Below are 18,373 nucleotides of genomic sequence, written 5' to 3'. Positions count from 1 at the left end.
TGACTAGGTCTGGGCATTCATACTGAAGCATGTTAGGGGAAGTTGTGACAACAACATGAGGAATCATATTAATTTTACTCTTGAAACTGCATCGTTTGGGAATTTTCCCCATAGCGAGATCATAGATGGAGGATCTTAAAGTAGTACTGAGAGAAGATCTGTTTTTACATGACAAGGGATCCCACAAATCATTGACAAAGCTGACACACTCACGCCGATCACAATCGGCAGGAACATCTGAGAAACAGGCATCAGATCGCACAGATTTAACCTCTAAACAAACGGGAGAAACTCCATCAGAATTCACGCAGTTGTCCACAGTCGAGGCACACCCATTCATTTCAGGTCGCACAGTGTCCAAACTCACTTGCTTTACCCCAGAAAAACAGGAATAATCATGTGACAATGGTGTCTCTTTATTGGAAATAATTGGTTGGTGTGTGTGCAATTCGTCCAAAATAGTCTGCCACACATAAATCACCAGATCCACATCACACTCATCACATTCATCAGAATCGATCAAAAGGTACATAGAGTCGAGACAATCATTCAGGTCATCCGCGCTCTTTGCGATATAAAAATCGCAAAAGGCTTTCCAATCGAAATCAAACTCTTCCAACAAGTAGAGATGAGCGTAATGACGTAATTACAATTTCGCGAAATTTCGCGTAATTAGTGTAATTACGATTATGGCCGTAAGTACATAATCGTAATGAAGAAGGATTTAGCGAAATTTCGCATAAGCGTAATTTTCGCGTAATTTTCGCATTACAATGGGTATTTGTTCATGCCGTAATTTCGCATTAAACGCTACCGTAATTTCGCGTTAAACCGTAACGCTCCGTATAATGTAAAAAAGCCGCCGACTTTAAGGGTTAATAGCAAAGCCCCCTTAAATGCTAAGAGCCTCAAATTTGGAGAATATATTAAGGAGATCAAAAGGAATAAGAGGAAAAAAATTTTTTTTCAAAAAGACCTTATAGTTTTTGAGAAAATCGATGTTAAAGTTTCAAAGTAAAAATGTATACATTTAAAAACCCGCCGACTTTAACGGTTAATAGCAAAGCCTGCTTAAAGTTTAGGAACACCAAATTCCCAGGGTATATTAAGGGGATCAGTGGGAATAAGAGGAAAATTTTTTTTTTCAAAAAGACCTTATAGTTTTGAGAAAATCGATTTTTTAGTTTCAAGGGCAAAAATGTCTTTTAAATGCGGAAAATGTCAGTTTTTTTTGCACAGGTAACAATAGTGTATTATTTTCATAGATTCCCCCAAGTGGGAAGAGTTTTACTTACTTCGTTCTGAGTGTGGGAAATATTAAAAAAAAATGACGTGGGGTCCCCCCTCCCAGACCTCTTTAACCCCTTGTCCCCCATCCAGGCTGGGATAGCCAGAATGCGGAGCACCGGCAGGAATTAACCTTCACTAGCTTGTAAAGAGACAGAAGACCAGTTCAAAGAGATGCAAATAGTTGCTAAACAAACATGTAGATTCTAACCACTATAACGTATCAGCCCTGGGGGAGTTATACGCAAAATCCTATTTTCAGACTATATCATTTTATAAAGAGAATGGTCTGTGACAAGAATGTAAAATTCACACCTGCAAGAAAATAACATGATGGTGTCAGCTCAGATGAAACGCTTAGTGTAATTTGCCCTCTTAAAATAGAAGGTATTTGCGATAATCCAGCTTTAAGTGAGGAACTGTGGTTACCCATGATGCATAGTGATCATATCTGGGACTTCTTCAGTGCCCCCATCATCTTTGTAGCCCCTCGGCTTCACCAGCTTTCCCCCTGTCTTAGAACTGTTCTCTTAGAACTTAGAACTCCATTCTTCTGTGAAGGGTGCATGCTCTGTCCACTCATGCGCCTACTTTGTGTGTGTTGCGCCAAGGCTGTGTGCAAACAGAGCATGCTCTTTTATTCCATCTTGGTTCAGTCAGAGCTTTGAATAAGGGGCATAGCTGTAAGCCAATACCTATTCAGTAAGGAGTCCTTGGGAAAGACTCCCTAGCACTGCAGGGGGGCTTAGTGTAGGCTAGTGCTGCAGCTCTGAAGGGCTTCGAGTCCATAGGAGAAAAGCACTATGTAAATGTTAGCATTAATATTATTATTATTAAGAGGGGAGGGGAGGTCGGCAGGCAGAGGGGCCATCATGTTTAGGAGGACCTTGAAGAAGCCCCCAGGTATGGCCACCTCTTATATTTTTGCTTAGTTCAGGTACCCTCTATGTCTAAGATATTGGTTATTGCATTTCAACTTAGTTTACTTAGTAGTTTACTTAAAGGGAGTCTGAAGTAAAATGAAAAACAAAAAACATAACCTTACTTAAAGTGAACATCCAGACTAAAAATCTACTCAGCAGCACTGAAAAGGCTTGGTGTTTCTTTAACAGTTTCACCGCATCAGGACTTTGTTTTTCTTATCCAATCCTCATTTTTAGCTGCACAGAAGCTAAGCTCCACCCCATCAAAGAAAACTGCCTGGGCATTTTTCCTTGATGCTGTGCAAACCATGATGGGATTTCTGATGTTGTTGTGCTCATTGCCTAGCAACTGGGAGGGGTGATCAGGACACAGGACAGTTGGAACTGTGTCTCATGCTCCCTGTCACCTCCTTTCAACCAAAAAGATGGCTGCTCTCATGAAATCACAAACATTTGCATGTTATTTTAAAACAGGGTGGGTAAGAGATTATATTACCTATCTATTTTAATTAACACAACTAATGTAACTTAATGTACACAGTAATAGAAAGTGTAATGGTTAAGGGCTTTGCCTCTGATACAGGAGACCTGGGTTTGAATCTCGGTTCTGCCTGTTCAGTAAGCCAGCACCTATTCAGTAGAAGACCTTGGGCAAGTCTCCCTAAAACTACTACTGCCTATAGAGCGTGTCCCAGTGGCTGCAGCTCTGGCACTTTGAGTCCGTCAGGAGAAAAGCGCGATATAAATGTTCTGTGTTTGTTTGTTATGACAGACAGTATGTTTGTTTAGGCTGAAGTTCCTCTTTAAGGAGAAGGAAGGCTCTGGATCCCATAGAGCCTTCCTGTTCTCCTCACATTCCCCACGTTCCCTCGCAGGCTCCTCTGTTAGCAGTCTACGACCAATGTTTTTCTTTAAAGGTTATTATGCTGTTGCTTATCCTTTACAGCAGGGAGGAAGTTCTGAGTTCAGGTCCACTTTAACAAAGCCAGCTGGTGGGATTCTCCCTAATTATTTAGAACTTCCGTTACTACCTAGCTACTGCAACCAGCAATATGCAGACGGGCAATGTATTTAACTGTAACAGCTCATCACTCTTTTAATGCAAGATCATTACATGAAGCAGTGGGTTGTGAAACTAAATTATACATCGTTTTCTGGTTGATCGTTGTTAAATTAAGTCAAAATGTGCAGTGATTATAAAAGCTGAGGATTGTTCAGATGTTAGATGATCATCATTGGATCAGAGTTTTATGGTCAGTTTGGACAATGATCCTAAACCTGTAAAGGATTTGCACATCCGTAAGAGTCATCCCTGCCTGGCAGAATACCAATTGGCCATGTTTTATTTGTTAAGATGATGGCTGTCATGTGTAAGAATGCTGCTTTTGTTGAAACTATAATATCAATATCCTGCTATGAATAAACATGACAATAATGCTTCCATGTAGACTCTAGGTGGTTGTTTTGCAGGACTGCTTCTAGCTGTGATGAGACCCTTGGCCAAAATTAACCTGAGGGCCCCCGACAGACTCATCTTTCAGCAGACTAGGCCCCCTTTCCCTAAAGCGGTAGTAGGGCCCCTTTGTTGATGCCAAATTGCCCTCTAGGGACCCCGAGCCTGCTGCCTTGACCCCCCCCCCCCCCAGGTCTCCCTTCAATTTAACTGTTGCTCCACACGGCCCCTGTAGAGTAGTCTCACCTGTACCTGCTTCCTACTCTGTCAGTCCATGGCTCCATGCTCTTCGTCTTTATTTGGTAGGCCGGGTGTTCTCAAAATGGGTGCCACCTCCCAGAGATGCCTCGGCATTCATTTCCATCCTTTGTGCATTGCCAGCAGGTAATGCAATGACACATTAATATAAACCGGGATAGTCAGTGACCACTTACAGGGGTATGCTGCCTAATGGTGGTCATTGACTTCTCTAAGGGGAAATATAGCCTTATAAGCATCATTAGGATTTCGGTAGTTTTCTTTGCCCAGGAGCGCCATGAAAATTTTTCGAAGCCATCAAGGTGCCCTTACCCCAAAAAGTCTAAGGACCACTGGGGTAGGCAATCAAATTACTGAAAAGCACTGTAAAAAATGGGATTGCTCCATTGTAAATATAAAAGGGGGATCTGCTTAAAAAAAGGATGTTAGCATATTGGAACTTCTTCATAAATAGAGGCCCCTAGATGTTGGGTTAGTTTTCTAAAAATAATTTAATGGTAAATGATGCAAAAGGTATTATAAACGGTGAGAATAGTGATGGTGCATGTGTAGGAAGTGACAGTCAGTGCTGGGTGGGCCTTTTAGAAATAGGCTCCTTTGCTATAATTCTTTTCAAGCTGTGCTCATCTAGTTCTCAATTTTAGTCAACTAAACTCCCAATCTGAATTCTCACAGAATAGAGGGACTGTCCCGGGAAAAGCAGTCTCTGGTAGGATAACATACAGTATACTGTATCTGATACACAGGCTATTCACCAGGACATCAAAGAGCCCATTTTAACTTTGTTTACATCTCTGGATCTTTGAAGTATGGTGACCTGCTGTAATTTCAGCTGGCTGTGCTTCTCTGGGGGGGGGGGGGGGGGGGACGGGGGGGGGGTGTCTGTCCAGATGGGCACCTTCTTCACCAGAGCTACACGTGCTGATTTCAACATAATGTTCAAATAGCTGACCCACTTTAATTCATTGCATAGAAAAGGACGCTACTCTCCATAGCAAAATATGTACAACTCATAGCATATTGTGGTCACACTGCACATTATTATTATTATTATTATTGAGTTATAAAGTGTCAACATATTCCATGGCACTGTACAAAGTAAGAAACAAATGTGTAACAAAATCCAAGACACAAAAGGGGGAGAGAGCCCTGCCTGTGCGAGCTTACAATCTAATGGAATGAGGGGGGGAACAAGAGGTGAGGTAGTATACATTATACATTCATAGAGGCAGTGGCCCATATGCAATTGTCCTGAGTTTTCTCATAGAAGATAATTTTTCATCTTCTATTTAAAAAGACTCTGGTGGATACTCACCTCGGGAGGGGGAAGCCTCAGGGTCCCAATGAGGCTTCCCCGCTCCCCTGCAGCTGCAGGCAGTCCAGCGCTAGCTCCCCTAAATCCTCCCTTAATCCTCCCCGACAAGCCTGACAAGAGAGGACTTATTTACCGCTCCGGGATCCAGCGCAGGCGCAGTAGCAGCTCTTTGTTCGGGCTAGACGAAAAAAGCCGAGCCCGATCATATCTGCTCAACTGCGCAGGCAAAAAAACTTGCGCCTGCGCAGTAGAGCGGATTGATCGGGTTCAGCTATTTTTGGGCAGGCTAACGGAGGGACAAAGGAGGATGGGGAAGCTTCGTTAGGATCCGGAGGCTTCCAAGGTAAGTATCCCCCCAGAGGATTTTTTTTAAAGTGCAGATTCTCTTTAAAGGAGAACTGTAGTGAGAGGGATATGGAGGCTGCCATATTTATTTCCTTTTAAGCAATACCAGTTGCCTGGCAGTCCTGATGGTCTATTTGCCTAAAGAAGTGTCTGAATCACACCAGAAACAAGCATGCAGCTAATCTTGTCATATCTGTCTAAATTTGTCAGAAACACCTGATCTGCTTCATGCTTGTTCAGGGCCTATGGCTGAAAGTATTAGAGGCAGAGGATTAGCTGAATAGCCAGGCAACTGGCATTGCTTAAAAGGAAATAAATATGGCAGCTTCCATATACCTCTCACTACAGTTCTCCTTTAAAACAACATTTCAACACTTTGTAACTTAAAAAGCACCAAAAAGCAGGTGAGAAAGTACCATAAAAAATATTTTGAGTATGTTCTTGCTTGCTGGTGGTTTAATAGGTATTTTATTGACAATTTTGAAAATATCACCTGGGAGAAAAAAAAGAGTATGGAGTACAACCAGCCATAGTGTATGCTTGATGGAAAAAAATGAAAGCATGTTTAAAGATAGCAAAGGTTGAAGAGTGATGGATGTTTTGTGGCAGAGGATTCCAGAGGAGGGTTGAAGCACGTGCACATTTATTCCTCACATTAACTCCCTAACCAGCTCTTGTCACCTCCAACTCAAAAACATAGTACGTATCTGTCCTTTTCTCTCTCATGACACAACCAAAATGTTAGTACATGCGCTTATTATATCTCGTTTGGACTATTGCAATATAAAAAAAATCTGAGGCCCTGCAGCATAATTTCCTGCGTAGCTGTCCGAATCCCATAGCCACGCAAAGCCGGGCTAGAGGGATTCGGCTGCGAGAGACAGCAGCTGTGCCGGCATCGCGTCTCGTAAGACGCATGCAGCTGCACAAATGGAAATGTAGCCTTAACCCTAAACTACAAAGCTCTCCACAATCTCTCTCCCCTGTACATCTCCTCACTAGTTTCCAGATATCAACCCAACCGCAATCAGATCTGCACATGAGCTTCTTTTATCGTCTTATATCGTTTTATCCTACAATTACTTCTTCACATTCACGGGTACAAGACTTCACACGTGTCTCACCCCTGCTCTGGAATGCCCTTCCACAGCACATCCGCTACTCTGCCACCTTTGAAATCTTTAAACGCTCCCTCAAAACCCACCTTTTCCGACAAGCATATTCTCTAGCTTAGGCCATGCACCCTTCAACCTCGCATCTACATTTACTCCTCACTAAATAACCTAATCACACACTGCCTGTACATATACTGTATACTTCCCCCACCTCTTGTTTCCACCCCATTCCTTTAGATTGTAAGCTCGCAAGGGCAGGGCTCTGACCATTTTGTGTCATGGAATGTTACATTAATTGCTTGCACTCTGTTATACATTTAAGTCATCATGTTAAATTTGCTATTGTAATCACCTGTTCTGTATTTTGTACCAGTGTTCATATTTGATGTATATCATTGTCTGTATCATTGTGTATCCCTTGTTTGTTTTCTTACATTGTACAGTGCCACGGAATATGTGGGCGCTTTATAAATAAATAATAACAATAATAATACATCTTTTCCCTATTCAATTCATTTTATCTCTTCAGTTTACTCCTAGGAGATAATTTTTTTATCTTCTGTTTAAAAGAACTTTGTAATTGAAAAAGTACCAAAAAGTAGTTGAAAAAGTACTGTTTAAATCATAAGTATTCTCTTGCTTGCTGGTGCTTAAAAGGCATTTTATAGATTAGGTGTAAAAATATCACCTAGGAGAAAAATGTAATTGCGTTGAAATGGTAGTTCTTAGCTTTCTCGGTTTTAGAGGGAGAGTCTGTTTTGGAACCAAATCCCCTTGCATTTATTTGTTTTGTTGTTTTTGTATAAATACAAATATTTATCTGCTAAAATAAAAAGTTAATGTTGTGGTAAAAAGTATTTATTTAGCTTTTTACTACCAATATATATATATATATATATATATATATATATATATATATATATACATTATAATATATATATATATATATATATATATATATATATATATATATATATATATATATATATATATATATATATATATATATAAAAGTAATAAAAGATGTCTGAAAAATAAAAATGTGTATTTTTCTTATGAATTCTGTACAGAATGTAGGACTGGAGATGTGGCAGGGGCCTTGGCAGGAAGTGCAATGGAGCATGACTGATGGGTTCACAGGGGAAAGCTTGGAGATTTGGTAGGGGCATGACTGCTGGCACGGCAGAGATCATGGCCGAGGGATTGGTGAGGCTGTGACGATAGCTGTGGCAAGGGGTGTGACTGGAGTAGTGATGATTGTAATCAACAAATTACGATTTCACTAAATTTCGTGTCCATTTTCACAATTACATTATATGTAGTTATGATTTGGAAATTCTATTGATTTTGAGTAGTCATTCGTAATTTCGCAAACAATTTTACAAAATTTTGCGTAATTTCTTGCTGAGTTTAGCAGTGAACAGCAAAGCCCCCTGTAACGATTGGTGTCAGCAATAACAGATGTCTGGTTATTGGATGATCTGCAGTATCACCAATAATACAGATGCTATACCTGATTATTTGGTGACCTGCAGAATCACCAATAATGCTAGTATAGCAAGCAACAGATGTGATAGATAATAGCAAGGTATAGTGCTTGGTGCAACAGTAAATACTAATAGATTAACAACACCTCACCAGAGGAGCTGGTGGGTAGTGGGTACTAACAGTATAAACCCCTCACCAGTGTCAAGGGCTCACTGGTGGGAGTAGAGTGGTCAGACTAATCGGATTGGCAACACACGGACAGATAAGGTACAAAATCAGAAGGCAGAGACGTAAAGATAAACAGGCAGAGTCGGCAGCAAGATCAGAATGGCAAAGTACAGAATCAATGAGTGGAAGAGAAGTCAGAACGAGCCAGAGTCATACACAGATAATACAATACAGTCTTTCAATGCTACAAGTTAAGCTATCAAAAGGTCTGAGCGCTAATACGAAGTATTCGCAACAGCAGACAAGTTGCGAGTGACACAGCGTGGCTTATGAAGCAGAGGAGACCCCTCCGGCACGCCTACCCCTAACAGCCAATGAGGAGCGGCGAGCGTCACCTCTGACGTCAGCCGACCGGCCGGTCAGCTGACGCGCCTCCTCCCCGCATAAAGGTCCTGTCTGTGCGCACGCGCACGCGACAATGCGACCTTATGTGGGGCTGACAGACCCGTCCTCGGCGTGCTAGACGCCCGAGGCACGGGTAGATTGCTAGGCAGGGAGATGGAGGCAGCTGCGGTGGTAGCGCTGTTCACCGCAGCTGTCTCTCCAACGTTTATTACACCCCCATACCAAATTGACACCAAAATTGCTACATATATTAAGGAAAATAGTGGGTAAAACTCAAAAAAAAATTTGCAAAAAGACCTTATAGTTTTTGAGATTTTAAAAGTGCAAGAAAAATGTTTTTTAAACTTAGAAAAATGACAGTTTAAAAAATATTTTTCTTTGCATTTTTAAAATGTGTCACTTTTTGTGACTTATACCCACTATTCTACTTAACACATGCAGCAATTTTGGTAGCAATAGCATGTATGGGGGCTTTGATATTAACCTCTAAAGTCGGCACAAAATTATGCAAAATTTCGTGAAAATTACGGGAAAAAAATTACGCAAAAAAATTACGCAAAATTTTGAAATGCTACTATTACATACGAAATTAATTACGATTTTCTCTGAAATTTCGCATTACGATGATGCGTGATTGCGAATTTCAATGCGAACTTTCGCGTATGCGAAATTATTGCCACCACTGGACTGGAGGTGTGTTTGGGGCATGACTAGAGGTTATAGGTTTGGCAGTGGGTGTAAGTGTGTGTGTGTGTGGGGGGGGGGGCAATGACTGTGAATGTCGTAGGAGATGTGGCTGGAGGAGTGGTGGTGTCATGACTAGACATGTGGCAGTGGGTAAGTGTGACTGAAGGAGGGGTGCAATATGACTGAAGAATATACTGGGGCATGACTATAGGCTTGGCAAGGCCCTTGGTGGGCGTATCACTAAAAATATGATGGGGTGTGACTGAAAGTTCAGCAGGACTGTGTCTTTTACCTAAATATTTTAGCACAGGCTGTCCTACAATGTCAAGAATAGCATTGTTTGTAGCCCTGGGCATTCCCCTGTCCATGAGGAGAATGCGAAATACTTCTACTAATGCTAAGAAGAAATAAAACTGTGTGTTTATTGATTGCATTTTTAAAGTTTGGCAAAAGGGCAAGAGGAATTATTTAAAAACCCATACATGTATTAACCAGTGAGCAAGGGGTTGTCCAGGAGCCCCCATGCCCACCATCAGAGGGCATGATGCTTTGTGAGGTAGGGAAGCTTTGCTACCCAGCTGCAATTGCTCCCTCACCACTGCTGAAAGACATTGGGTGTTGAGTTGGTAAGTAGAATTGAGGGGAATCCCCATGACTGAGGTTTCTCTCTGTTTGCCACAAGCCTTTATGGCTGGTGAAGGGGGAGGGGCGTTTTATAGCTTGACCATCCACCATATTGTTCTTATTTTGTTTACTCATTACTAACAACCAAACAAATCTACCCTGAACAATTGTTTGTTTTGCATTACATCTGTTTATTTTACACAAAACCTGCTTGAAGCAGGTCTTACATTAGTCCCAAAGCGAGCCATGCTTGGTACTTAAAAAGCTGTCGAGAATCACTTGGTGATACCAAAGCAAATTATTTATACATGAATTTGACTTTATGTAATAATGTACAGTGGGTTGCAAAAGTATTCGGCCCCTTTGAAGTTTTCCACATTTTGTCATATTACTGCCACAAACTTGAATCAATTTTATTGGAATTCCACATGAAAGACCAACACAAAGTGGTGTACATGTGAGAAGTGGAACGAAAATCATACATGATTCCAAACATTTTTTTTACAAAGAAATAACTGCAAAATGGGGTGTGCGTAATTATTCAGCCCCCTTTGGTCTAAGTGCAGTCAGTTGCCTATAGACATTGCCTGATGCGTGCTAATGACTAAATATAGTGCACCTGTAATCTAATGTCAGTACAAATACAGCTGCTCTGTCACGGCCTCAGAGGTTGTCTAAGAGAATATTGGGAGCAACAACACCATGAAGTCCAGAGAACACACCAGACCGGTCAGGGATAAAGTTATTGAAAAATGTAAAGCCGGCTTAGGCTACAAAAAGATTTCCAAAGCCTTGAACATCCCACGGAGCACTGTTCAAGCGATCATTCAGAAATGGAAGGAGTATGGTACAACTGTAAACCTACCAAGACAAGACCATCCACCTAAACTCACAGGCCGAACAAGGAGAGCGCTGATCAGAAATGCAGTCAAGAGGCCCATGGTGACTTTGGATGAGCTGCAGAAATCTACAGCTCAGGTGGGAGACTCTGTCCATAGGACAACTATTAGTCATGCACTGTACAAAGTTGGCCTTTATGGAAGAGTGGCAAGAAGAAAGGCATTGTTAACAGAAAGCATAAGAAGTCCCGTTTGCAGTTTGCCACAAGCCATGTGGGGGACACAGCAACCATGTAGAAGAAGGTGCTCTGGTCAGATGAGATCAAAATGGAACTTTTTGGCCAAAATGCAAAACGCTATGTGTGGCGGAAAACTAACACTGCACATCACTCTGAACACACCATCCCCACTGTCAAATATGGTGGTGGCAGCATCATGCTCAGGGGGGTGCATCTCTTCAGCAGGGACAGGTAAGCTGGTCAGAGTTGATGGGAAGATGGATGGAGCCAAATACAGGGCAAACTTGGAAGAAAACCTCTTGGAGTCTGCAAAAGTCTTGAGACTGGGGCGGATGTTCACCTTCTAGCAGGACGATGACCCTAAACATAAAGCCAGGGCAACAATGGAATGGTTTAAAACAAAACATATCCATGTATGAGAATGGCCCAGTCAAAGTCCAGATCTAAATCCAATCGAGAATCTGTGGCAAGATCTGAAAACTGCTGTTCACAAACGCTGTTCATCTAATCTGACTGAGCTGGAGCTGTTTGGCAAAAAATAATGGGCAAGGATTTCAGTCTCTAGATGTGCAAAGCTGGTAGAGACATACCCTAAAAGACTGGCAGCTATAATTGCAGCAAAAGGTGGTTCTACAAATTATTGACTCAGGGGGCTAAATAACTACGCACACCACACTTTGCAGTTATGTATTTGTAAAAAAATGTTTGGAATGATGTATGATTTTCGTTCCACTTCTCACGTGTACACCACTTTGTATTGGTCTTTCACGTGGAATTCCAATAAAATTGATTCATGTTTGTGGCAGTAATGTGACAAAATGTAGAAAACTTCAAGGGGGCCGAATACTTTTGCAACCCACTGTATGTGCATAATTACCCATTAAATTAGCAGAAGAGGGTTTTTTTCAGCAAACCAGGGCAGGGGCCATATGTAATTCACTGTTTCACCTGTTTTCTCCTAGGTGATATTTTCACAAATTGTAAATACCGTAAAATGCCTTTTAAACCACCATCAAGCAAGAAAATACTCAAAATAATTTTGATAATACTTTTTCACCTACTTTTTGGTACTTTTTCTATTACAAAGTGCTAAATAGTTATTTTAAATCAAAGATGAAAAAGTATCTCCTAGGAGAAGTGAATTGCATATAAGCCCAGGTCAGTAATTAAAAAATAAATAAAAAATAGATAAAACATGCATAAAAAGTACTGGGGATGTTAAGTGCATTAAAAGGAAACTGAAGAGAGAGGTATATGGAGGCTGCCATATTCATTTCCTTTTAATCAATACCAGTTGCCTGGCAGCCCTGCTGCTCTATTTCTCTGCAGTAGCGTCTGAATAACACCAGAAACAAGCATGCAGCTAATCTTGTCAGATCTGACTTTAGGCTGGTTTCCCAGTGGGACGTTACAGGCGCACGTTAGAGCAGCCTGTAACGCACCCCACCGCACAGCAATGAAAAATCAATGGGCTGTTTACAGTGTAACGCTGCGCCATAATATAACGTACTGCATGCAGTACTTTGTAAGCGGCAGAGCCGCATTAGACTGTTTGCACATGCTCAGTAACGTTGGGGAGGAGCGGAGAGCGGCCAGGCACATGACTAATTAATATTCACTGCACTCAGTGATGTGCAGTGTTTACTTCCTGGAGCGGCCGCTCTGTGCGGCGATTGGCCGGGCGGGACCACGTGATGCCGCATGCGCACAAGAGTACGCATCACGGCATCACGGACGCCAGAGTGAGCTGTACAACGCGGCTCACTCTGATGTCCAAAGCAGGGAGCACCAAGCGTTGCGTTAGGGGCACGTTATGCGACCATAACGTCCCCTAAAACGCAACGTCCTGGTGTGAAACCAGCCTTAAAGTCTGAAACACCTGATCTGCTGCATGCTTGTTCAGGGGCCATGGCTAATAGTATTAGAGGCAGAGGATCAGCAGGGCTGCCAGGCAACTGGTATTGCTTAAAAGGAAATAAACATGGCAGCCTCCATATACCTCTCTCTTCAGTTCCCCTTTAAGTCCAAAACATACCATAGTAATTGTGTCTTTTACTTGAAAGTTCAGAAAGTGTTATTTTTTAAAGGACCAGAACCGGTTTTAGGCCAGTACATCTCTAGTCTTCATGGGGGATTCTCAGGGTTTTCTTTGTTTTCGACAGCATTTCCTGCACAGCAGTTGCAAAGTCTAAGGGCCCGTACACACTGCTGTGCAAGGTCTTTTGAAAAATCATGAAAATTGTGAAGACCTGTACACACCGGAGCAATGCGATTTTTCTATTTTCATGAAGGCTTTGCGATTTAAAAATTGCATGCAATTTTAAAAACACAGCGCAAGCTCGGGTGTGTGTACAGGCCCTAACTGACAAAATAGTGTGCAAGTGAGTAGGGGGGCTGGCTGGTATCTTACTATTTTGGCATTTAAACTGCTGTTCAGGAAATGCTGTTCAAAACAAAGAAAGCCACGAGAATCCCCTATGAGGAGATGGACTGGCCCCAAACATGTTGGTTCTGTCAGATTTTAACTGCCTACTTTTTTCGCGATAGTTGTCCTTTAAATAAAATGACCGGTTTGCTTTAAGGTTTTGTTCTGCCGTGTCTGTTATTAATTTGCAGACTTGTCTGATGGCTGGCAGAAGGTGAATGGAAGAATTAGCTTTGTTAGTTTGGCTGTCTGCCATGACAACCAGATGTATTCTGGGCAGGATTAGTCACTTGCACCACCACTTCCTCCTTAAAATGTGCAACCAGGCTATATTTGATTCATTTAATATGCCAGCATGTCCTATAAGATGGGGAAATCACCGCTGCTCCGTAAGATGTAAACTCCATGTTTGTTATGTGCATTGCTTAGCAACTAATAGTAGCTCTATGCAGGTTCTACTTTTAACAAAGGTATGTTAGTATAGAGGACATGCAATGTTATGAGTCATTGTGAATCCCCCATTAGCTGCTAAATAGGAGATGCAAGACTCAGCAGACTGGTTAAGAAGGAAACTGCTAAGCTGTTACTATGATGAACACTGGTTTCAGGACCAGCCACAAAGAACACAGACAGTGAAATGAGAGGTTTCATATACTATATATAGTCAACTCAGCAAATGCATGTGCACTGCTACCAAAGCACATAATGTAAATATTGAATAAACATGAGTTTGGACTGGTAGCTCTGACATATGTCCACAAGGGCTGGTCTGTTACTATGGCATCTGCTTTAAAGTGTATCTTAACTGATATGCAGCATGCTGAGATAAACATAGGTATATATAGTACTACTAATAACTTGTCTAAGGTCCCTTGCAAATAAAAAATGCAAATAGTTCCTAGCCCTGATTCTATCCAAGAACCCAACGCTGCACAGTTAGGCCGTGTCCAGGGGCGTAACTAGAAATCGATGGGCTCCCCCATGAAAATTTGGATGCCCCCCCCCCCCCCATAGGTGCCAAATAATCATAATGGGGTAGTGTTTTACTATAAAATAATTGTAATGGGGCAACGTTTCACCATAAAATAATTGTAATGCAGCAATGTTTCACCGGAAATTAATCGTAAAGGGGGCAGCGTTTAACCAGAAAATAATTGTAAAGTGGGCAGCATTTCACCAGAAATTAATAGTAAAGTGAGCAGCATTCACCAGAAAATCGTAAAGTGGGCAGCAGTCACCAGAAAATCGTAAAGAGGGCAGCAGTCACCAGAAAATCGTAAAGAGGGCAGCAGTCACCTCACCAGAAAATCGTAAACCTGGCAGCAGTCACCAGAAAATCATAAAGTAGGCAGCATTCACCAAAACATAATCGTAAAGCGGGCAGCAGTCACCAGAAAATCGTAAAGAGGGCAGCAGTCACCAGAAAATCGTCAAGTGGGCAGCAGTCACCAGAAAATCGTAAATCGGGCAGCAGTCAACAGAAAATCGTATCATCGCTGGCCCGAACTGCACAAAGATTTGTCAGCTGTGTGACTTTCAATGCGCTGTGTTGTTATGCGGGGGGCTATAGGACGAGTTGTGTGTGTTACATCTTTCGGCAGGTGGGGGATCTGCGGGGGATCAGCGTCGCTGGAGGTGAGTAGATCCACCCGGTGGATCAATCAACATAGTAGTGCCCATTAGGTGTTAAAATTGCTAACCATCCCTTTCTTCATTAAAATTGCTGTTGGCTATAAGAATTCCGTAATGTACTACCGTGTTTCCCATAAAAGCATACTTGAAATATAAGACCTACCCAAAAAATAAGATCTAGCTGGGACGCTTTGTGTATGGGGAGGTGTGTGGTCTCTTACCGCACCTCCCTTGTGGCTGCGTCCCCCTCCGTTCCAATTTCTCTGGTGTCAGCGGTGGCGGCATATTATTCAAGCTGTGAGGGCGCCCTTTGACCCTCATGCTGACGCTACAAGCAGTACACTAGGTCAGCTCTGCGCTGGCGCTCCCCTCTTGTAATAATCAATGTGCGCCAGTGACGCATCAGCCGGGCGCACATGATTATGACAGGAAGGGAGCACCAGCGCAGAGCTGACCTAGTGTACTGCATGCAGCATAAGCATGAGAGTCAAAGAGCGCCCTCACAGCTTGAATACTATCCCACCACCACCACCGGAGAAATTACTTGGAACAGAGGGGGACGCAGCCACAAGGGAGGTGTGGTAAGAGCCTCCCCATACACATAGCGTCTAGCCCCCCCCCCCAAAAAAAAAAAAATAAGCCTTAGCACATACAGTATTTCTCCCTGCAAAAAAATATAAGACATTGGCCTCAATTCACTAGGCTTATCTCCTGTCTTTAATAACATATGTATAGTTATCACCATGGTGATGAGGCATGTAGTATTCCGGAAATATTTTACCTCCGGCAAACCTAATGTTAACTCTTCTGTCTTTAAGTTAATTCTTCAATCCTTAAAATAACTCCAGAAGTCTAACGTTAAAAACAAATAACTGCGTGTGAAAATAACTACAGAGGAGGCAACTTAACTACAGAGGAGGGAACTTAACTACAAAAAAGGTAACTTAAGGAATGAAGAGATAAGATAACTCTCTCACTGTGTGATGGCAAATTATCTCTTGCCTTATTATCTCCAGCATAATCTTAGTGAATTGAGGCCACTGTGTCATATATTCAGGGAAAGACAGTAGCTCTGTGTTGTCCCCACCTACAGTTGTCACCCCATACATTTGCCTGGTTTGCCTATGCCTAAAAACAGCCCTGGGTTGGGAAGCTATAGCTAATCGTTTGTGCATGCCGAAACACGTCAGTTGTTATGGGGTTTTTTTTTGCTACTAAATAAAAGAAGATTCAGATGGTTTCATCCAGACCCGGATGCCACGGTCTCACTGCTTAGTGTTTGGCAAACCTGAGACTGCCAATCAGCCTGGGAAATACAGAGTTGAGCTTCTTTCCCTTGCTGTGTCTGACACAAAGAGCAGTCACCCACCTCTCTAGGACCCAATGGCATGCCGATACAGTTTACTTTGTGTACAGTTATCAAACCGGGCTTTCTGCCATAAACAGTCTTGTTTTATTTAATGTAATAATAATTACGTAACAAAAAGATGAAAAGAAGCCAACCCTCTATGAAAGGACATCATTTACATGCACCTACGGCAGCATGATCTCTATATACATAACTTCCTCTGCTCAAGCCGCACTTGGGCTTCACAATAGTGCAGAGCTGGGAGCTGTGCCATTAGGTGATCCAGCCTGCCGCTTGGTAAAGTTTGGTCACGTACACAAATATAGAACCAAGTGCTTCATACACAAGGCTAGGTACGTTGCCAATACAGGCCTGTTACAACATGTGCAAGAGCTCCTCTTCACATTAACAGCCAGAAATATGAATTCTCATGAGAGATAATTACATAATAATGTGCATAAACTGCAAGTTTATTATTTTGCACTGAAAATTGCTTTGCTGCTTTTCAAAGCATATCTATAAAAAAAAAAGATTACAGACTCCTCCCACATCCCAAAAATGGCAGTGCTACTGTAGAATTATTGGCTGGGCTAGTTGGCTTCCTTCCATAATTAGCCCTAGTCACATTGCAGGGGCAATACAACTATAAAAATGTATACTGTACTGTATGTCCAATTTGCAACAAAATATTTACTTGAAAATCATTTAGGGATGAGCTCAAATTTTCACCACATTAAGGTGATATTGAGCCAAAGCTCGGGATCAAAATGAGATACTTACCTGAATAGAGGCAGGCCTCAGGATCCTATTGAGGCTTCTCTTTCTACTCCAATGTCCCCTGTCGCTGAGCATGGCTCCCCTCCAGATCGGGGCCACGCACCTCCTCTGTTAAGAGCGTGACCGTGCAGTAGCAGTGGGAGCCTGCCCATGCATATGCAGTAGCACGGAGCTGCTCATACGAGAGCGGTTCCAGCTTACTGCACATGCGTGTGTGATCTTGCGCAACTACTGCTCGGCTACGCTGCAGGAAGAGGAGCTGCGCGGCCCTGATCTGATTAGCAACAATGCCTTGTTGCTAATCGTCCGGGGGGCCGCGCTCAGCAACGGGGGACATTAGAGTGTATTAGAAAGTATTGATGGCGAGGTAAGTATGTAATATTTATTTGTAGGTACATCATGTGTTTATTTTAAATAACTTTCACTCGGTAGAGGTTGCAGTGCTGGCTCCCTTGTAGCAGTATTTAACCAATTTGGTCAAATACTGCTGGAATTCTTCGCACTCACGCATGCGCAGTATGAAGCCCGGCTCCTAAAGACTTCTGAAGTCCCCCGTGGTGGGGCATTCAAACAAGGAAGCTAGCGCTGCACCGAGGGCACCAGGAGAGGAGAGGGAAGGCTTTATAGGATCCGGAGCCTTTCCTTCTCCTTAGGTAAGTATCTGGCTTTTTTTATTGAATCCCAATGACTTTAACATAAAGCTTCTTCTGCTTCCTCCTACCACTAGAGGTTGCTGATGTGAGATGTGCTACTACTTTAAGCTAGTGTAGATCATATTTGTTGTTTGCAACATTGACCTCTTCTGGTAAATGAAAGTGGGAACGGGATGTATTGAAAGCTTCAAAATTCTCATCGTGACAAGTTCACTTTTAACCTCCCAAAAATGTAATTCAAGTTCCTCTTGCTTTCCTACTTAAGTCTAGTTTCAGATATATGATCATTCATTTTTACTGTGATATAAAAGTAAATTTGGTCTGAGCTCTTCTTTTATTCTTTTATGGTAACAGTTAATGCGTTTTTATTACTCTATAACTTTTGCCTGTCC

At 42.2% G+C, this 18,373-nt stretch overlaps 1 long non-coding RNA gene across 2 annotated transcripts in view; it reads left to right on the top strand.

Moving 5' to 3' along the window:
- Window positions 1-13,911: 13,911 nt before the first annotated feature.
- The window catches only part of LOC137519629 (uncharacterized), a 66,279-nt gene continuing 61,817 nt past the window's right edge, over window positions 13,912-18,373 (top strand). For both annotated transcript variants that reach the window (XR_011021052.1, XR_011021053.1), the window contains exon 1: window positions 13,912-13,967. This is a non-coding gene — a long non-coding RNA (uncharacterized lncRNA). The remainder of the gene's footprint in view (window positions 13,968-18,373) is intronic.

This window comes from Hyperolius riggenbachi, chromosome 5, assembly GCF_040937935.1.
Source record: "Hyperolius riggenbachi isolate aHypRig1 chromosome 5, aHypRig1.pri, whole genome shotgun sequence".
NCBI classification, from domain to species: domain Eukaryota; kingdom Metazoa; phylum Chordata; class Amphibia; order Anura; family Hyperoliidae; genus Hyperolius; species Hyperolius riggenbachi.
Note: the sequence above shows the minus strand (reverse complement) of the source record. Positions and strands in the feature narration are given on the sequence as shown.